We start from the raw sequence: 18,419 nt of genomic DNA on the forward strand, positions 1-18,419 counted from the left end.
CTGGATTGGAAAGGTAAGGCTGTTTCCCTCTTTGTCAACACGATGCTCGGTGTGTGCGCTGGGCTGCAGCTCAGAGCTGTAACCATGCTGCCCCCAAAGCTCAGCCTGGGCTGCATCAGCTCCTCCTGGCAGAGAGGCCGAAGGGCAGAGGGTTCTGTAAGCACTGACCCAAGTGATGGATTTCCTGCAGGCTGAGGGGCTGCAGAACATGAGTGTTCTGTGCTTTTAGTACAGGCCGCAGGCAGGCTCCACTTGTTGCTTATGCTGATCCAGCAACAGAAGACTGGCTTGGGCTAAGCATGCAGAACATTAGGGAGGTGATCTGTGCAAGTGCAAATCTTTTCATTAGAGAAAGGCTTCTTTGTAAGGAGGATGTACAGCACGAAGAGAGATTGTGGTGTATTTCTTCACCCTTAGAAGCTTTTTAGTCAACACTGGGGCTGGAAACTTCTAGAAATGTGTTCCAACTGTCTTTCTTGAGACAATGCTTTTTCAGAACAACTCTCTCTCTCTAGCAGAGATCAGGACCAGGCACTTAGGAAAAAGCAAAAGATGAGACATACATATTTGTTCTCAGTATTCTACTATAATCTGGCAACAATGGGATGGGCATTTCCCAAACAGAAGGTGTTGTCTTTGTATTTATTTAATAAGTGTGAAAAGGTTTGGTTGATACACTTTAAGGTTTTCATTTTAACCTAGTAATTATTTGAATTCTGAGATATAAGAGAATTGATCTTGTTTTAGGAAGGGTTTTGGTATTTAATTATAGGGTATTTTTAGGAGAAAAATCTGATGAATTTAATTACATTTTTCTGGTGTACTCTATCAGCTCTGCCTTCCTGCTACTTTGTGGGTAGACAGGAAAAGGTGTTCAAATTCCTGTTTGTTAGTCAGTCGCTTGAATTCTTCTACAGTGTCTTGGACCTGTGTGCTCAATCCCTTAAATCGTCTGGCTCAGGAAAAACAATCTTCACTTGATCAGCTACATGGTCTTTGCCTCAGTAACTGAAATAAAGCCAGGTTGGTTTTATATAATTTCTAGCATTAGAAATGAACGGCTCTGATTCAGCTTTTTCTGAGGCTTAGCTGGGGTTTTAAGGTTTGTAGCACGTTCCCTGAGCAGTGTTGCCAGCCCTGTATTGTTCATGTCCCCTCTGCTGTACTGTGTGCTTTTAAACTAGACACTGGTTCTAGGTCTGTCTCCAGCATGTCTCAATATCAGAGTCTGTTTCATTACATTATTTTAGAAATGTTCTGTGATTATTGCCTAATCACTTTGCACTCATTTCTCGATCTTCTGGAAGCAAGAATTAACCTTCTGTGGCGTTTTTGATCTAGCTAGCCACGGAATCAGAATGGTTTCTGCTGCTGGTAACAGGCTTTGAATTTTGTGAAGTTTGCCTTCCTGGGGCAGCCCCCAGTCTGTGCCACGGCCCGCTTGGTGTCACTGTCTCCAGCAGGGATTTCCATGGGACAAACGCTGTGTCCCGTGCAGCAGCAGCGGCTCTGTGACAAGCACTGCAGTGCCTTGGGAGCGCTCGGCTGGTGGCGCCTTGCCAGGTCAGTGCCTGGGCAGCTGCACAGAGCTGGGGCCTGGCAGGGCAGGGCACAGCAGCCCCTCTGCTGGGCTCTGCCGGCAGCTCATTTCATGTGGGGCCTGCTGCCGGGCCAGCCCCTGAAGCATCCTGCCCCGGAGCAGCGCTGTGACACTGGGGGAGAGGGCCCTGCTCATGCTTTGCTTTACTTGCTGGCTGCTGTTCCTCTTATGAAGCTGTATGGGAAAAGTATCTCAAGGGTTTCTCTGTGTGAATCAAATCTAAAAAGAATACATCATGCCTCTAATTATGAGCTGAAAGTGTCTTTTCATTTGCTTTTATCTGTGCATTTTCTTACTGGCTCCTTATCCCTTGATAACAAATTAGGTCCCTCTGGGATGATCAGAATATTTCATGTAGAAAACATCAGTTGTGTATATTTAGTTCTAATTCTAAATATTCAGAACTTAATCAGTTCTTTACAAAAGGCATCTGGGAACCTGGTGAATACTCTGCTTACACATTCACAATTAGAAGCCTGCCTTAGGTGCTATCACATACGTAGGTACGTGTGTATATACGTATACACACACACACATTTATTTTTTTTAATCCTTCCCTTTTCAGCAGCCTGCTTATGTACTTGATATCATCATGGTGAAAGGTTCGTAGAGAAATCTTGATAAAGAGCAAGGGTGTGGACAGACAGTGGAAAAAAAGAAGAAAAACAACCCAAAACATTTTAGAAAACTGATCAAAGAAGCTGAAGACTCATATGTAAACCAGAAAAGACCACTGTGAAAATAAACTGGTTTTTATAATTGTTTTATGCTATGTAGACCTTTAAAAATTATTAGGAGAGTACTCAGGTGTGTGCAGGGAGTCTTTTACCTCAGATAGCATAACTTTTACTATCATTGTATGTTGCAGTGGCACTCGATTCCACTGCACTAGTTAAGGGTCTGTGAGGAGTATTTCTGTTATATATCTGGAAGATAATATCTCTGTCTTCTCATATTGCATCATCCTGAAACCTGACAAGTTGTCAGTGGAGAGGCAATTATTTCTACCATAACATAGAGAATATAATATAAATTTTGAAGGTATGTAGAAAATATGAAATCCATGAAAATATATGGATTTAGGAGAAAGTGATGAGGTTGTTGGGATTCTTTGTTTTAGTTTACCCCAACTATAAAATTTGCATGTTGAAACTTTAAAAGTGATCTTTTCCTTGCTGGTAGTTGACTATGATGGTTAACTGTGTTTTTCAGTTTTCAAGGGTGAGGGAGAGGGAATGACACAGTTGAAACCTTAAGAAAAATGGGAGAAAAAAACCCCAAACAAGCCAGTGGGGCTGGCCATAAGGTACTGTTCTATCCTGTGAAAGAGAGCTAATATTATTTCCAGTTTGTTGTTGGGTTTGAGAGCAGCTGGTGCTAGAGGAAGAGGCTGTGTTTCCCAGCAGTGACTCAGTGGATCTCGGGAGCAGCAGGGAGAGCAGAGCGGGTGCTAGCAGAGCCAGGAGCGGCTGGCGGGGCTGGGACACCAAGACTCCTTAGCAGGATGTAGCTCATTATTTTTGCCTTGCAAACTCCCCAAAAAATGAACGTTTTGGAAAGGTAAAACAAAGACTAGGGAGCCAGGGGAGCAGAGATAATGTTTGGAGGGGCAAAAGGAATCTGTGAAGAAGAGTGAAGGTGCCCTTCAGCTTACCTGATAATATGCCAGCTTAGAGCAGCACAATGCATCATCAGTGAAATGTATAGAAGTGGTTGTATGAACAGCATAACCAACTGAGAGTAAGTGAACTGCAAATTCAAAATTCAGATTACCCTGTATTTTAGGATGCTTGTTTGTGTGAAGAAAGCCAAGTGGCCTTGGGAAAGTTAGCAACTTATAGTTCCTTATTGTGAATTAGCTTCAGCAATGCTGATTATTGAAAATGGATGAAACAATTTTCTTATTAAAAATCTTCAAGGTAAAAAAATTCTTTCTCTCTGCCTGGGTGTGAAATTGAATTTTAACCTTTCCTATCTGCTTCCATAAAAAATGGAGGAAATGAACCTGTATTATGGCCCAGCAGTGCACTTATTTGGAAAGATGTGGGAGTTTGATTCACATTACCATAGTGGAGGTATCTCATTTACTGGCTTGGAGCTACAGTGCTTTTTTCACAGACCTCTGCTGAGTGACTACATCTAATTCTTAGGTAGAGCCAAGTTCCGTTCTCTGCTCTATTATTCTTTTGTCTCTTCTATGGCCTTATACACCTTACCTTAACTTTTGACTTGGTCTCAGAAGTCCTGTTGTAATATTTTTGCTTAATGTTGGTCAATGAAACAGAAATTTGGATGAGAGTTGGAGACAGCAACTAAATTGTTCATGTCTTGTAAAACTGCAGAGGGCCCTACAGCTACTGACCAACAGGGCAAGTAATTCCTAGTGTTCTAGTATTCTGGTTTTAATCAGAAATATTCTGTATGCTTGCCCAATATATATATTGCCATTCTTATAGTTTTCAGAGATACATTTACAATAGGTCAATCAGTATTTTTTGGGACCCTAAATTGAAATTACAACTATAAACATACAATTTAGAGAATTTTCAAAGGAATTTGTAAAATTTGTTTTCTTTCTTAAATCTGAAGAATTAAACAGAAACATGAATTAGTAAGGAAAAAAGTCTTCATTATTTATGGATAGAACCTTTATTTCTCACAGTCAGATATGGTCTACAATTTGCATCATTATACTGCTGAGATGAGTGAGCAGTGACAGCAGACACCACACGGTCTGTGCTGAGTGGAGGGGAAGCAGAAGCAGTTTTGGGCTGACAGATTGCAGAGATGATGTGGTGAGGTCAGGATCATCCCTGCTGTACTTGCTTTTCTATCTGTACTCATCTTGAAATCATGAAACCATTTTCTGTGGTTCCTCCACCTTGTTCCATCAGCATTATTTCCCCAAAGAAGAGTGGTCAGCTGCTGAACAGAATGAGGGGTCAAAGTGTGCAGTCATGAAGTCACGTCTCAGAGAGCCATTGGGGTTTGGGGGCACCTGGGGAAGGTGCACAAGGACGTTCATCCAAGGAGGTGCAGACACATTCAGGGGGTGATGAATATGACAGCTGATACTTGTTTGCTTAACAGCTGGGACCTTCTTGGCTAGCTTCATCACCAGTGGAGAAGTGTTTCATACATGTGCCATGTAGTATAAACACCAGATTGCCTCCCTGCCTGCCAAATTCCCAGGACATGGGTGCCTGAGAAGTTGCTCTGAGTGCGCTGAGCAATCATGATGGCATTTGCCATGTTAGCATTTGTTCATGGGGCGTGAACACGCTGAAACAGGAGTCGTGCATTAACAGCTCAGGGTCACAGTGAGGTGGCCACTGTTAGCATGAACTCACACCCTGCAGAAACTTACACTGATCTCAATAGCACTTAAAAGAGTGCCCCTCATAATTAATGAGTCTGTTAACCTCCTCCTTGGAGGATAGCTGAGGGCCTCAGACTCCTCCTCATGACCCCAGCTAATAGGAAGGAAAGAGAAATAATTGCTAAAATTTGAATTTTATGGCTATTAAGAGTTTTTGTAGACTTGGCAGTTAAGCAGCTCATATCATGGTTTTGCTTCATGCTTCCCATTGATTAATTTCCTCCAATTCCCAGATCAGTAGACTATGGCCACTGAGATCTTCTGTGGCATAAACTGTTTTTGATTGACATTCTTTGTAATTAGCTCTTTAACCCCAGTGGCTTCCAAGATTACCTCTTGCCTTTCCTGTATTAGTTCCCAAAAGCTTTGCTTTTGCACATCTTTTATGCCCTTTTCTCCAAGGTTAGTATTTGTCAGCATTTCCTAGTTTTGTAGAGAATTATTATATATTATATGCATTTACACTCTTGAAGGTAGAATTACCTCCCCTTTCACTTCAACATTGCTTTATACTCCTGGGCTACCTGGCAATCCAAAAGAAGTCATTATCAGAATTAAGAGCTCATCCACAAATCCTTTTGTGTTTTCTCTTTTGTGAAATGCCTCTTGACAATAAAGTTGAATTCATATCATAATTTGAGTTTAAAATTCAGCAACCAAGTAGATGTTCCTAAAATTAAACTGGCTGTTGGAAAACATATTCTCTTCCTATAATTCTCAGCAGTGAAAATCTGAAAGTGAGAAAAGAGAAGAAGTGGGAAAGCTGGAACTCTGTAGCAGTAGAAACAAAGGATGCACAGCAGAAGTTTGAACTCGTTCCATTTTGGTGTGCCCACACTTCTGATTTGAACAGTTAATTGCTCTTGTACCTTTAACTCTTTTTCAACCGTTGCTTTTAGGTGTCTATTACAATGGGGAAAATCCATTGCTTAGTATAAAAGGAGTCAGGGAAGTACTTTATGGCCTTCTATTACTTGTCTCTCTACATCAACTGGTTCTATACATAAAAAAGTTATACCCGTTACCTTGCTTAAAAACACAGGGGCTTTTCAGATAGGTTGAGCAGCAACTTCTAAAAAGTGACGATGTCCCTATGATATCTGCTTTCTAAACAAGATTCCTGCAGTACAGACATCAAGTTATTGAGTTTGAGGGGAAGCTGGTAAGATGGGAAAATCTTCATTCTCTTGTTCTTGTATAGCTAAGAAACAAACAGAACAAGAACTAGATGTTGGTCAGAGATGTTATGAAAAAAATAAATCACTAGTGCTCTAACTTAGACCCAGTGAAATCATACAGTCTTGTCTTGAGATGCACAAAGTATTTCCACAGATTATTTTAGGTCCAGGAATCTTAATATATTTTCAGGCCAGATTTAAAGGTTTTGCACTGGGATGGTGATGGGGAATGAAAATATGGCCCTAGGTATCAGACTTTATACTATATTTATAATAACCTGGAGAAAAAAAGTAACAGTAAAAATAAATCCCCTTATTTTTATGATAGCAAACAGAAAAATCAGCAAAACTCCCCACCTGTTTAATATTGCCTTTTTCTGGATTTCTGTATTATTGTAAATAGCTATTTTTAAATAGGCAATATATCTGACAGTTTTCCATGAAGATGTCAGTGGCTGCATGTGTGACTGATCTGTAAGAGAAATCCATGTTTAGTGTTTGGTTGAACTCTTAGATCTTGGTAAGTTGTCTTCAATTTGTGAACTTGTCTTCCATCTGTGTAGTGCATGGAGACAGACAGCAGCCTACGGAGCCAAATGGGAATTTCACTGCTGTGAGAAGTCCCTGACATGCTGATTCTTGTGCTGCCTTGTTGGCAAGACTGTGAAGAAGATACATGACCAATGCAAGAAAAAACAGATTATGACATGCATTAGGCTTGAGGTGACATACTTTGCGTAAGTTCTGAGTGAGTTTAAAAAAAAAATCCCAAAATAGGAAGACATAACTGGCTCTTACATAGCTTCTTATGCTTTATGATGTACATTTAGCTCAGCTGAGGAGCAGGCATATAGCAGTGAAACTTCTCACTGTAGACCTAGTTTATCATCTCAGACTCTTCACAAAGGACAGCTTGGAAGTAGAGAAACATTTGTGCATATGTTTACAGGTCGCAGACTACTTTCTGCTCAGGTATGTTTTACAGGAATGACGGCACAATTAACAGAATTGGTACGTTTTCCTTTTGGACATTTTGTGTTCTTAATTAAATGTGCTTCTTCAGCATATTTGTGATGTTTAGGGATAGGCTTATAGAGGTTCTGAAGGCAGAAATACCCATTTTGTTGACTGTTTTTCTTTTACTAGTGTAATGGGTTGGTTTTGACCTTATGGGACAGAAGATATTACACAATTTGGTCCAAAAACTGATGCCAAATCTGAGGTTTGTGAAAGTTCTTTTCTGTGCATGCTTAGGAAAGCAGTGGGGAAAGAGGGCATGATGGGGGGATCACAAACCTGTGTGCACCCATTTTTATACCTTTTTAAAACAAGAAAAAGTCTTCTACTGCCTTGGAAAATCAAATTATTATACTGGGTTTGAACACATAAAGTGTCCGTTGCAGCATATAGAGGATTACTTGTGAGCAGGGCACACCAGGTGACTAAGAAAAGCAAACCTGTGTAAGCTGACATAGATTCAGTTAACAATGGTTCATATTTTGAATGAAAAAAATTCAGATGTCTACAGACTCCCTGGACTAGTCTGTTGCCTGGGAAACTGCACATCATAAATTAGGGTAAGGGGAAAAGGTGGTTATTAGATATGTATTTTTTATAATTATTGCTGTGTTTTTTACAATAAACATCCAAGCCAGGCTGTGCAATGGAATTGATCAGCCTTTTAATGTTTGTACAGCACTGATAATAAGGTTGGGACATTTTTTTGTGGGCAGTGCATGGTTGCAGAGGAGGCTAAATATTAAGCAAAAATAGTTCTTTTCCAAGTCTATCAGCATATGTTTTGTAGATATAAAATCTCTTCCTCTCGTTATTGATGACTTGCTGTGTCTGCCTTCGATGCAGAATAGACTGCTGGAGGAATGGATGAATCCCTTCCTCCCAAACCTGGCAGAATTGAAAAAGCCCAGAGAGAACAAGGATTGCTTGAACTCTTATGGCTCCAATAATTTTTTTATCCTGTAGATGTCCCCTCTTTTCTTAGCACTTGTACGTTTCAAGAGCATGAGCTTAAATTTTTATAAGGGGTATATAGAAAGATTTACTTAATATGTGAGAAAGCACAGAGCATCAACTTTTGAAATGGATAAAATAGAACACTTGGACTGGCCACTCCAGACTCTGAAGCTTGATTTGCATATATTTTCAAATGGGAGTATGAAATACTCCAAGAGCATAAGAGCCTAAGCGCATCATTTTTTAACCTCATCTGAAAAGAAGAAGAAACTAAGATCATGCTAAAATACTAAACAGCACCTCCTGCTTTGGTGAACCAATTCAACAAAACCAAATTGTTTTTGCAACCTCCATCTCCTTGGGAGACACCAAGAGGGACACAGTTTGCATTGGGGAGAATGAAGAAAATTAAGATAAATGTTCATTTTACTTGAAACCAGATACTTATAGAGACATGTTGAAAGCTTAAGTCAAAATGAGTTTCAGACAACTTCTTCCTTCTGCAAGTGCCTCATGAGGTAGTTCTTCCAAAATCTAAACTGTAAGAATGTCTTTTACAAGAGCATCCATGCTGCTGACTGGACAACAACTGGAGCAGGTGCTGCCAGTCTGGAAAGTGCTGTGCCTGGTCAGACCAGCTTTTCCTGTCTGCTCTCCCTTTCTTGGCTTTGGCACTCTGGGTTTCCTTGCATCAGGGATAGATCCCTTAGTGGCCACACCTGCCTGCTTGGTTGTGATGTCCTGACTCCTGCTGAGCACTGGCTTTGCTCTCTGCCCTCTCAAGAGAGCTGCAGGTTGCCCAAAATCTACTCTTTGGGTCTGATCTCTCCACATTTCTTTTTGCTGGGCTTTTAGAGGCAAAACAAACTCCTTAGCTCAAAAGGAATTATCTTTAAAATTGAGTCTTGACATTTGGGTTGGAATGGCAGGGAGAGAAACTGCAATTTTATATTACTGCATATGCAGCAGGAGTCCTAGACTCTTACTTCAACAAGAAGAAACTCACTGAAAAACTAATCCTTTCCTGGTAGTAAATTCATTATTTTCCTGAGGTTAAGCCATTCAGTAACTGTGGGCACTGATCTCTCTGTCAGGGTTTTCCAGATGTGGTCTTTCTCTAAGTGTCAAGCTACAATTGGAGAATGAATGCTTCAGTCCATAGTAAAGATTATTTTCCAAGTCAAATGAAATTGTGGAATTGAGGAGTTGACATTGGCATAGTCTCCAAACTGTCACACTTGTGTACAAAAATTAATAAAACAGGACACACTGCAGTCTTCTGGACTGGTAGAGTTTATTTTTAACTCTGTAACTGAGGTAAGGTATGGAAATTTGGAATTCATTGCCACTCAGCTTCCTCCTCAACTCCCTGGTGGTAAAGATTTACTTCTTTTGGTTGTCATTGTGCTATATTTACTTACATTCTCTATAGATCCTCTTTATTCAATTTTTTTTTTCTAAAACCAATTTTTTTCTTTTCCATTCAGGGAAATTATGTTGTTAAAATCACAAGACTATTTTGTTAGATAAGTCTTGAACCTGGACTGTTCCTTCTAGTTCTACTAGTGGCTTAGTGTGTTCTCCCTGAGAACATTTAGTAATGTGACTAATCTGTTACATGTAGTTTGTTCTGTCATGTTTTCTCTATGGAAAAATTGTATAAACATTGTAGTGCTTTTCTGTGACAAGATGTTGCTTATGTTTGTGAAGATTTGTTATTTATGGGTGCATTAGGAAAGGTGTCTTGGAGAAGAGAGCTGGCTTGCTTCCTTTGTTTTTCTGGAATTTCATTTCATTCCAGGGCTGCTATTATCCCCTGAGTAACCTCATTGCTACCCCAGTAATTTTTATTACTGAGCATAGTTACTGACATGACCGAATACAGTTTTTTCTTTTAGGGGTACTTTCAAAATGTGTTTAAAGATGATGGTCCAATGGGTATATTTATCATAAAATATGACAATTGGACAACTTTTGGATAGTTTGATATTTCTGTAGATCTTTGCTGTAACCACATCCACAATAGCTTTGGGACAATTGTAAGTTAAGTTACTTCATAGAAGTGGCTTCAGCAAACTTGAGGTAGATCAGTGTAATCCTCTGAATATGTCAAAGCCATTAGTGAGAAGTTTCTTATGAAATTTGACTTCGGGTGCCATGTTTGGTTTTGAAATCTGGATTCTTCCTTTTGGGACAGTTATGTTACAAATTTTCCTCATTGATGATAACATATAAAACAAAACTGTTTCTTGCTTTTACAAAAAAAAAGTGCTTTAGAGATAAATGTGACTCAAGTATTGACAGTTTCATAAACCACACTTTGTAGGCAGCATTTTTGTTCACAGTATTATTACTTTTAAACATAAACTCGATTTATGATGAAGAAGCTTTAAAGCTTTGTTTTCTAATACCATGCTTTCTCTTAAGCCCTTGTTACTCTGCATCTCTGGGCTGGAATAGACATTATTCCAGCTTGTTTAATCTCTTTATATTGAACTACTAATTCTATCTAATGCTTATGATGGGGAAGACGTCTCTAGGAATTTTTTTTCTCTGAAAAAACACAATAGATTGTGTTTCTAAAGAATAAGATTCAAAGGCCTGAGGAAAAACACACCTCATAAATGATTACTAGGAGCACACGTAGAGCAGCCACGGTGCTGTGAGTTGGCCATGCTTTTGGGGAAATGAAAAATTTAACACGAAAATATGCTGAAGAACAATACGGGAATATCTTGTGCCTCCTAAAGTCTGAATGAAAAAGGTAAACACCTTATTAAAAAATCCAGTATATCTATCAGCCAACTGAATTGCTTTCTGGAAACACATAAGTTCTAGGCTATGTGAGCAGCAGTTATTAGTGTTTGTAGTCAGTTTTATCCAAGAGATGTGTCCTCTAGCAGGTCTATACCAATAAAACTCTGCCTTAACTAGGTTTTACATTTTGCATATACATGTCCTATCTGCTTGGAGTGTCTCAGCCCTTGTTCCTAAAACGATTATCAGAATGCCCTGTTTTTCACCTCTATTTTTTTGGAGTATCATGATTTATGCCTCACAGAAGCACGAGTTGAATCTACCTCAGTCTCAATCAGGGTCAAACATTGGCATGTACTTAACTGAAAGTATATTGTTATCTTGATTTAATTGTAGAAATAGAACAATGGAATAATGCATTCTATTCACTGTTCTAAATAATTCAAGTGACTTTATTCAGATTCCTAAGGAGGGACTGTCAGTGTGGGATTTGGAATAGCAAGTATTGCTTTATGCTTAACAAAACACGGATAACTGACAGCCCTTTCAAATGGGGAATGGTTCATTTTGTGATGCAAAACAGATAGCTTGGGTGGGAATAATATTGTGTATCTATATGCAGGATTAAATCCCAGGCAGAAAGCACAGGCAGATGAAAAAAATCGTATTGCTAGTCTCCTTTTTTCCTGCAGTAAAACTGAATATTTCACAGCCCTCAGGAGAGTAAGGCAAGTGGCTGGTTAATGCATTGGCTGTGTTTGACATACCTTATAACTATTTTTGAACTTTCAGCTCCCATTTTAAAACATAAGCAGATTGTTGCTGTGATTGAATAGCTTTCTCCAGTAAGAATTTGTGATAGGAGATTTACATGTTAGAGAACAGTGTACCTCCAACATAGGTATGCAATATTTTTGACATCATTGACAAGCAAAATGCTCAAGAGCTAGGTACTCTTCTTCAGCAAAGGCTGTCTTAATCCCTTTCATCATTCTAGGAAAGTCTTGGCTTCGGGCAGTTTGTTTTTTAATTAATTTATTTAAAGTAGTGTGTCACACACATTTTGAGTAGCTGAAATTTGCATTCTTAGAACTTGTGGTCCATGGAGCTAACTCTGGTGGCCAAAGCAATCAGATGGTGTTTAGGAGCCTATTAGTCCAGCTCTTTGCTATTGCACTGTGTCACAGTGGTGAGTCCTTCAGTATCTGTCTCTTGCAAACCTGCCAGCATCTCAGTGCATGAAACGTCAGGAAAACATTTCTGGGGATGCTGCCAAAGGGAAGGGCTCTGTGTGCTTGGCCCTTTTCCCCCTGTCTGGATGGTGCTGTGTGGGATGGCTGCTGGAGATCAGCCCCAGTGACACACAGGGCTCTGTGAGCTTGGCCCTTTCCCCCCTCTGGATGGTGTTGTCTGGGATTGTTGCTGGAGATCAGCCCCAGTGACACACAGGGCTTGGTGCCAGCCAGGATGGAGGCACACATTGAGGGCAGATGGGTGTGTAGCAGCTTTTGTCTGTCTTCCTTCTGGGCTGCCACGCTCGTTACCCAACTGATCCAGCAACCACTTCACATATGAACTCTCAAAAGGAACTGTCAGACTGATAGCTTCAGTGAGGTCCCACTGACATTATACAGAAAATGCTTTGGAAAACATTTCAGAGCCCCAATGAGTTAAAAAGCAATTTATGTATTTCAAAACTTGCACTGAAGGGGAATATAATATTTTTATATTGTTCTGGTGAAAACGTATGCTTAAAGAAATGTTTCAACCTGAAACAGGCAGGAGGGAGAGCAGGTGGCAGCTTTGGGTGTCTGGGCACAGCTCCTCTTGGTGGTGGGAGCTCTTTTGCTGGCAGGTGAAGGGGCTGCTGCCTTGAGCTGCCCCAGAAGTGCTCCTGGTTCACTGTGGTTGGTCACAGTCAGGTTTGCTTGGTTTAAAATGTAGTTGTTCAAAGCTACAGTCAAATAGAAACCCTTCAATCAACTGATATTAGATTGCAAAAACCCAAAGTTTATAGAACCACAGAATAATTTATGATGGAAGGGTCTCTGGAGGTCACCTGATTCATTTTCCAGTCAAATTCGGAATACTGCCAAAGATGGATATTTCACAGTGCCTCAGGTCTTTTCCATTGCTTATCTTATTGTGAAATTTTATTTAAACCACAGCTGCATAACCACAAAAGTGCAACATTCCCGTATTTACCCATTCTAGTGCCCTTCTTTGTCAGGCAGAGCAGGAAAGCTAATAGGGAGTAAAAAGGAGCCTTGAAATGCAACTGTAACCTGGACTCAGGAGGGTATTAGAGCTTATATCAGTACAGATTATTTCTTATTTCATATAGTTCCCCAATAGGCTTTTGTATTTTCCTGTTTAAATTTCTGAATGGAATCTCGAATATCTGCATCAAGATTCCTAAATACTCCATGAAAAAAAAATCAAAATCCACTCTTTATTGGAAGGGAAAAAAGCAAGAATATTTTTGGGGAGGTCATATCTTGTACAAGAAAATATACAAAATCCTTTGAGGCTCTTGCTTGTGGGTGACTTTTTGTCTGTTTTGGCAGGTGGTCTTAACTTATTTTCCTATTTTTCTATTTAGTCCCTAAGGAAAGCTCACGGTCACTGTGATCCTGGACATTCTGTGCTTAATAGGTAGTGTAAAAAATCCTGATGAGAATGTAGAGTAACACCTCTGTAATCACTCATACAAAGGACACCTTTGTGAACTGCATTTCTGTGAGGACACAAAATTCAAAGGGGAGTTTGAACGTGCTTTTTGTGTTCAGAGGAGGAAAACCGCGCTCCTTGCAAGTATCGAATCCTGTCCTCTCACTGAGCTGCTCCTCAACACTTTGATGTTCAAGGGTTCTTCCTTCTTGCCCTGTCCGCATTGTCTGGTCTGCCTCCTGTCCCTGCCTGCCTGCTTTGGGCAGCAGCAAGGAGCAGTCCCAGGCTGTGCCTGCGTTCCCCTGATGAAGCGCCGTGCTCAGAAGCCAGCATTTGTGCCGCAGGTTTACGATCACTGCATCGATCGGTGTCTCCATTTAAATGATTTATCTTTGCTCTTGGCTTGCTGTGAGCTTTTCCATGAGCTGCAAGGAAAACTGATTTTATATATGTGTTTTTTAGCAAGTTACTCAGCTTGTTACTCAGGTTATCTGAAGGAAATGGGTTAAGAACTGGGAAGTAGCGTGGTGGATACCAGGGTATGTGCAGGGCCCGGAGCTGTCCTAAAGGATTGTGTGGTGGGTGTGGCTGAAGACCTCCCTCCCTCTGCCCTGTGGCACCAAAGCCACACCTGGCTCTGAGATCTGTGAGCAGGCTGCTGAGAACTATTCTGTTGGGAAGGATCAGTTGCCATAGGTTTTAGAAAGCATAGATCTTGGAGTATTTAGAAGTCTGTCATTGAATCAAAGCCCCAGGGAACAATCCATTTTTGGTATATCAAAATAAGTATATTTTGCTTATGTAATCAATCCAAGGATGATAAATACTTTGTCATCCATTCCAGGCAATTTACTTCATTGATTGGCATCAAATAGACATTGTATGGTCAATATAATTTTCATACCTCACCTTTAGCTGCAGTTTCGCCTACTTTTTAAAAATTTATTAAAAGCTATGGTTCAGTTTTCCTTTTTATTTGAACTCAGAAGCCTGATTTTGTTTTCTTCTCCTGATTAAAAAGTATGTTGTCAAGACTAACCTGGAGTTACGTAAATCAATAATGCTACACAGAAAAGGAGAACAAATTGTACCTCTCATTTGCATAATGGACAAGATCTAAAATGAATTCCTCAGGTTAATGAGTGTCCTCAGGGTTGTTTGTGAGAATGTACAGCCTTCTGTGACATCAGTGTGTTACTGATTGAAAACTACTGCTCAGAGTCAAAGAAAAGAAGTGAAAAAAATCAGGAGCAATCAGGTTGGGGGACTCCATACTAAGCTTTTAGCTTTAGTGCATTGATTTTTGGATGCCTGCATTGAGCTTCACTATAAGCTGAGGATACAAATTCAGATTTACCCTTGCTTTGAGGTTCAAACTCAGCCTAATCTCACCTGGGGGTTTGGCTAAAATGCAGCTGAGTCCCCAGGTTTCTGTCACACTGACATAAGGTTATCTTTGTCTTTCTCAGAAAGAGAACAGTGCTCCCCAGAGGGACAGGAACATGAACACCTTGTGCAGGGTTATAAGGCTTGGTTAACTCAGAAAAGTCTGAATCTTAGATGAGACAATCACAGGGCCAAAAATTGCTAGAAGCAGGCAGTTACAACAGCATTAAAATGTCTCATATTTCCTATTCTGTTTCTGCTCCATTACCTTTATCCTCTTATTCCAGGCAGTTAGCCTCCTCTTGCTCCTATTAGCTTGCTGTGAAATGGTAACATGGCTGGAGGAGCACAGGATACTGCCACAGGTGGCCATTCCTGCATGGAGAGGAAAAAGGATAGGAGGAACCTTGCTTTGGCTGGAGTGCTCTGCAAATGGAATTGCTTTTGGAAGCTTGCAGTGTGACTGCAGTTAGATGTACATTTACATAGATGGCAAGAGGGGATTCAAGGCAGAAGGGAGGGCCTATTACCTCCCCACCCAGTGTAACATTTTTATTTCAAACAAGAGGAAGCTGGTGCTACTCAAAGTTCAATTGAGAATAACCAAAACAAGTGTTTTGTTCTTGAGTGTTGTATTCTTACTGATAATGAACTGTAGTAAATGAATTTTACCTTAACTATGCACCATGGAAAGGTCATGAACTACTGGAGAAGGGCTTCTACAAAAATTAAATTACACATTAGTACAGTTCATGTAATGTGAGAGAATTGACTGTACAGATCAACCACTGCACAATAACTCTTGCTTTTGTCCCTGTTTAATGTGTACCTTGAATATTGCACTATAAGAGATGATCTCCTTTAGAGGGTTGTTCTGAAGAAGGGAGAGTTCAATGGTCAAGTGAAGAAGGTGTTTTCCAATTTACAGTACAGTGACATGTGGAGATTGGGGCCGCTCTGGCTTCTTTGTGCTTGAGGACTCGAGCTGGAAAGGCACCTGTTTGCAGGAGGACTGCTGCAGCCTGGTCCCTGTCACTGGTGCCCTGACAACACATCTCACCCAGGCAGCAAGTCCCTGGGAGTTCACAACCACACAGGCTTTTTCATCTGCTGAAACATTTCCTTGTTGGGAAATAGGACTTGCTGTACTGGGAGTCAGCAGGTGCATCGTGCTGGTTTATGGGGTCTACTCTGTTTTTCTGTACAGGCAGAATTTTAGGAAAACGTGTTTTTTCATATGTAAAGAATATTTGTTTATTGAATTTACTGTACACACACACACAGAATTACATCTTTAGGTTTCTTTTATGATTTTTATACGGCCTTTTTTGCTGTGTAACACTTTTCTTCCAATTCTGTTGCATCTTGCCTATGATCTATAAAGCTAAGCATTATGAAAAATTCCCAGGGATTTGTAGACTTCTGAAAATTGAATCCTACTGTAGAAACTTAGTGAATTGAATTGCCCCAATGCCTGTGGTTTTGAGAATTTTCAAGCCTTCCACTTAGAGGAAAAAAAAGAAGACATTAAGTAAGGAGAATTGTGCAAGCTGAATCCAGCAGAGCTGCTGTGCTTTACCTATCATTCTTCAAAAGGTGTTTGATCCTTAGATAAAACATTTGTTAATACTTTCAAGATTTCAGCATAACATCTTTAAAGATTTTCTCTTTTTCTACAGTAAAAACCTAATAATAAGTCATAATTTTACTTAAGTGTTAAACTTCTTTCAATATCTGGAACTATTCACCCTAGGCATTCAATAACAACAGTGTAGCAGAAATCCTGAATCAGGAAGTAAGAGGATGAAATAAGGCTGGGGTAAATGAGTTGAAGGTTTAGAATAATTTCAGATTGATTTAACTCTCTGACTGTCTGCTAGTAACATGAAAAAGATAATCTTTTTATGTCATTGATAGGCAAATTTTGGGAAATGCTGAATGCAGGGCACAGAAAGTAATTAGAAAAAGAATTAAAAGATGAAAATGTTCTTTCAGATATAAAATCATGTTATTGGATAAACTAAGGTTCTGGAAGCCTTATTCTCTCTCTCTTTTTTAATCAGTTTGCAGGAAATGGAGCAAAGCAAAGCAAACAGAAAAGAGTGGCAGGGTGTTAATTGCAACCTGCCATAATTAAAGTGAAGCATAGTCAAGGAACAGATATCCTCCCAGCTTTCAGCATAAAAATGATAATGGGCAGCATCTCTGGACGCTTAGCACTGTTTTGATAACCCTGGGAAGCTGCAGCAGGGAGAGCCTCAGTGACACACAAGTCTGTGTCTGAGAGCACACATTATCAGGTGGGGAGTTTCATAAAACTGATTTTTTTAATTGATCTTTTTTTTTCCCTATCTCTGCCTTGGTGTCTGGGCTGTTGATGGGTAGGAAATGGAAAGGATGAGCTCCTTTGGTGATAAAAAGCGTGGGCGAGCAAGCGCGGCAGTTGCAGGGTAATGGCAACAGTGCCTTGTGTCAGTCACAGATGAGTACTGAGAGATTAAATAGATTAAATGAAAATAAATGTAAGCTAATTGAATTCAGTGATATAGGAGAAGAAATCAGAGGAGTATAAAATTAGGCCTAAGATGGGCATTATTATTTTACTTTTTGTCAGCTCTCTTTTTGGCTTTCCAGAGTCAGTAGCTTTTTGAGTCAGAAGTGCAAACAAAACAACAATATACTCTGAAAGAAAATGAACTGTTTACCTGTTTTACAGGTTTTAGTTTTTTTCTTACAACAAAACAGTTTTGCAGAATATTTGCATTGTTTCAAAAAGATTATACTTTGACACCATCTTAGATTGAAGTTACTTGGATTTTCTCCATGTTTTTAGGTAAAATGACCTAAAATTTGAGTTAAAAGTATCTCTTTTTGAGTTAAAATGTTCAGAAGTGTGATGAACTGTGACAAAATGATTGTGATTCATTTTCTAGATTTTGTTGTGACTCACAGAGGTAGTGGTTAAACTCCTCTTCTCCTGGCACGACCTCCCCACTTCAAGAATGTTTTTTTATGGAAGAATATAAATTTGTGAACTCATGAGTTTATATCCAGTCAGCAAGATGGACCACTAAACTTGAGAACACTACAAAAAATACAATAGACATGAAAGCCTGAAGAGCATAATGAGGAGAAGGAAAGTTTTAAAATAATCAGAGCAAATTGAAAGCCAAGCAGTAAGTATGTGTTGTGTTTTTCTGGGCCTTATATTTGAGAGAAGAACTGTGAACTGGAAACAGAGGATGAAGGGTTTGATTTGAATATGAATGTCTGTCAGGGTCTTAGCAGCATGAAAAGGATAATTTTAGCAGCAGCTTTTGAATAGGGTGGTTGGGTACAAGCTGAGATGTAAGTAGGCTACACAGGCTATAGCTAAGATCAAGGATGAGGTAAGGAAAAACCACGAAAAACAGATAAAATTCACCTGTGTGCAAAAAAAGTCTTGCAGAAGCATGCATGACTTTCACTGATACCT

The 18,419-nt window shown here is 39.8% G+C and overlaps 1 long non-coding RNA gene across 2 annotated transcripts in view; it reads left to right on the plus strand.

Moving 5' to 3' along the window:
- Positions 1-18,069, plus strand: part of LOC128942901 (uncharacterized) — a 45,845-nt gene extending 27,776 nt beyond the window's left edge. For both annotated transcript variants that reach the window (XR_008483653.1, XR_008483654.1), the window contains 2 exons: positions 17,008-17,244; positions 17,878-18,069. This is a non-coding gene — a long non-coding RNA (uncharacterized LOC128942901). The remainder of the gene's footprint in view (positions 1-17,007; positions 17,245-17,877) is intronic.
- The last annotated feature ends 350 nt before the right edge of the window (positions 18,070-18,419 follow it).

The sequence above is a fragment of the Melozone crissalis genome, unplaced genomic scaffold (assembly GCF_028551555.1).
Source record: "Melozone crissalis strain CALT ecotype California unplaced genomic scaffold, PUWL_Pcris_2 ptg000045l_1, whole genome shotgun sequence".
Taxonomy (NCBI): Eukaryota; Metazoa; Chordata; class Aves; order Passeriformes; family Passerellidae; genus Melozone; species Melozone crissalis.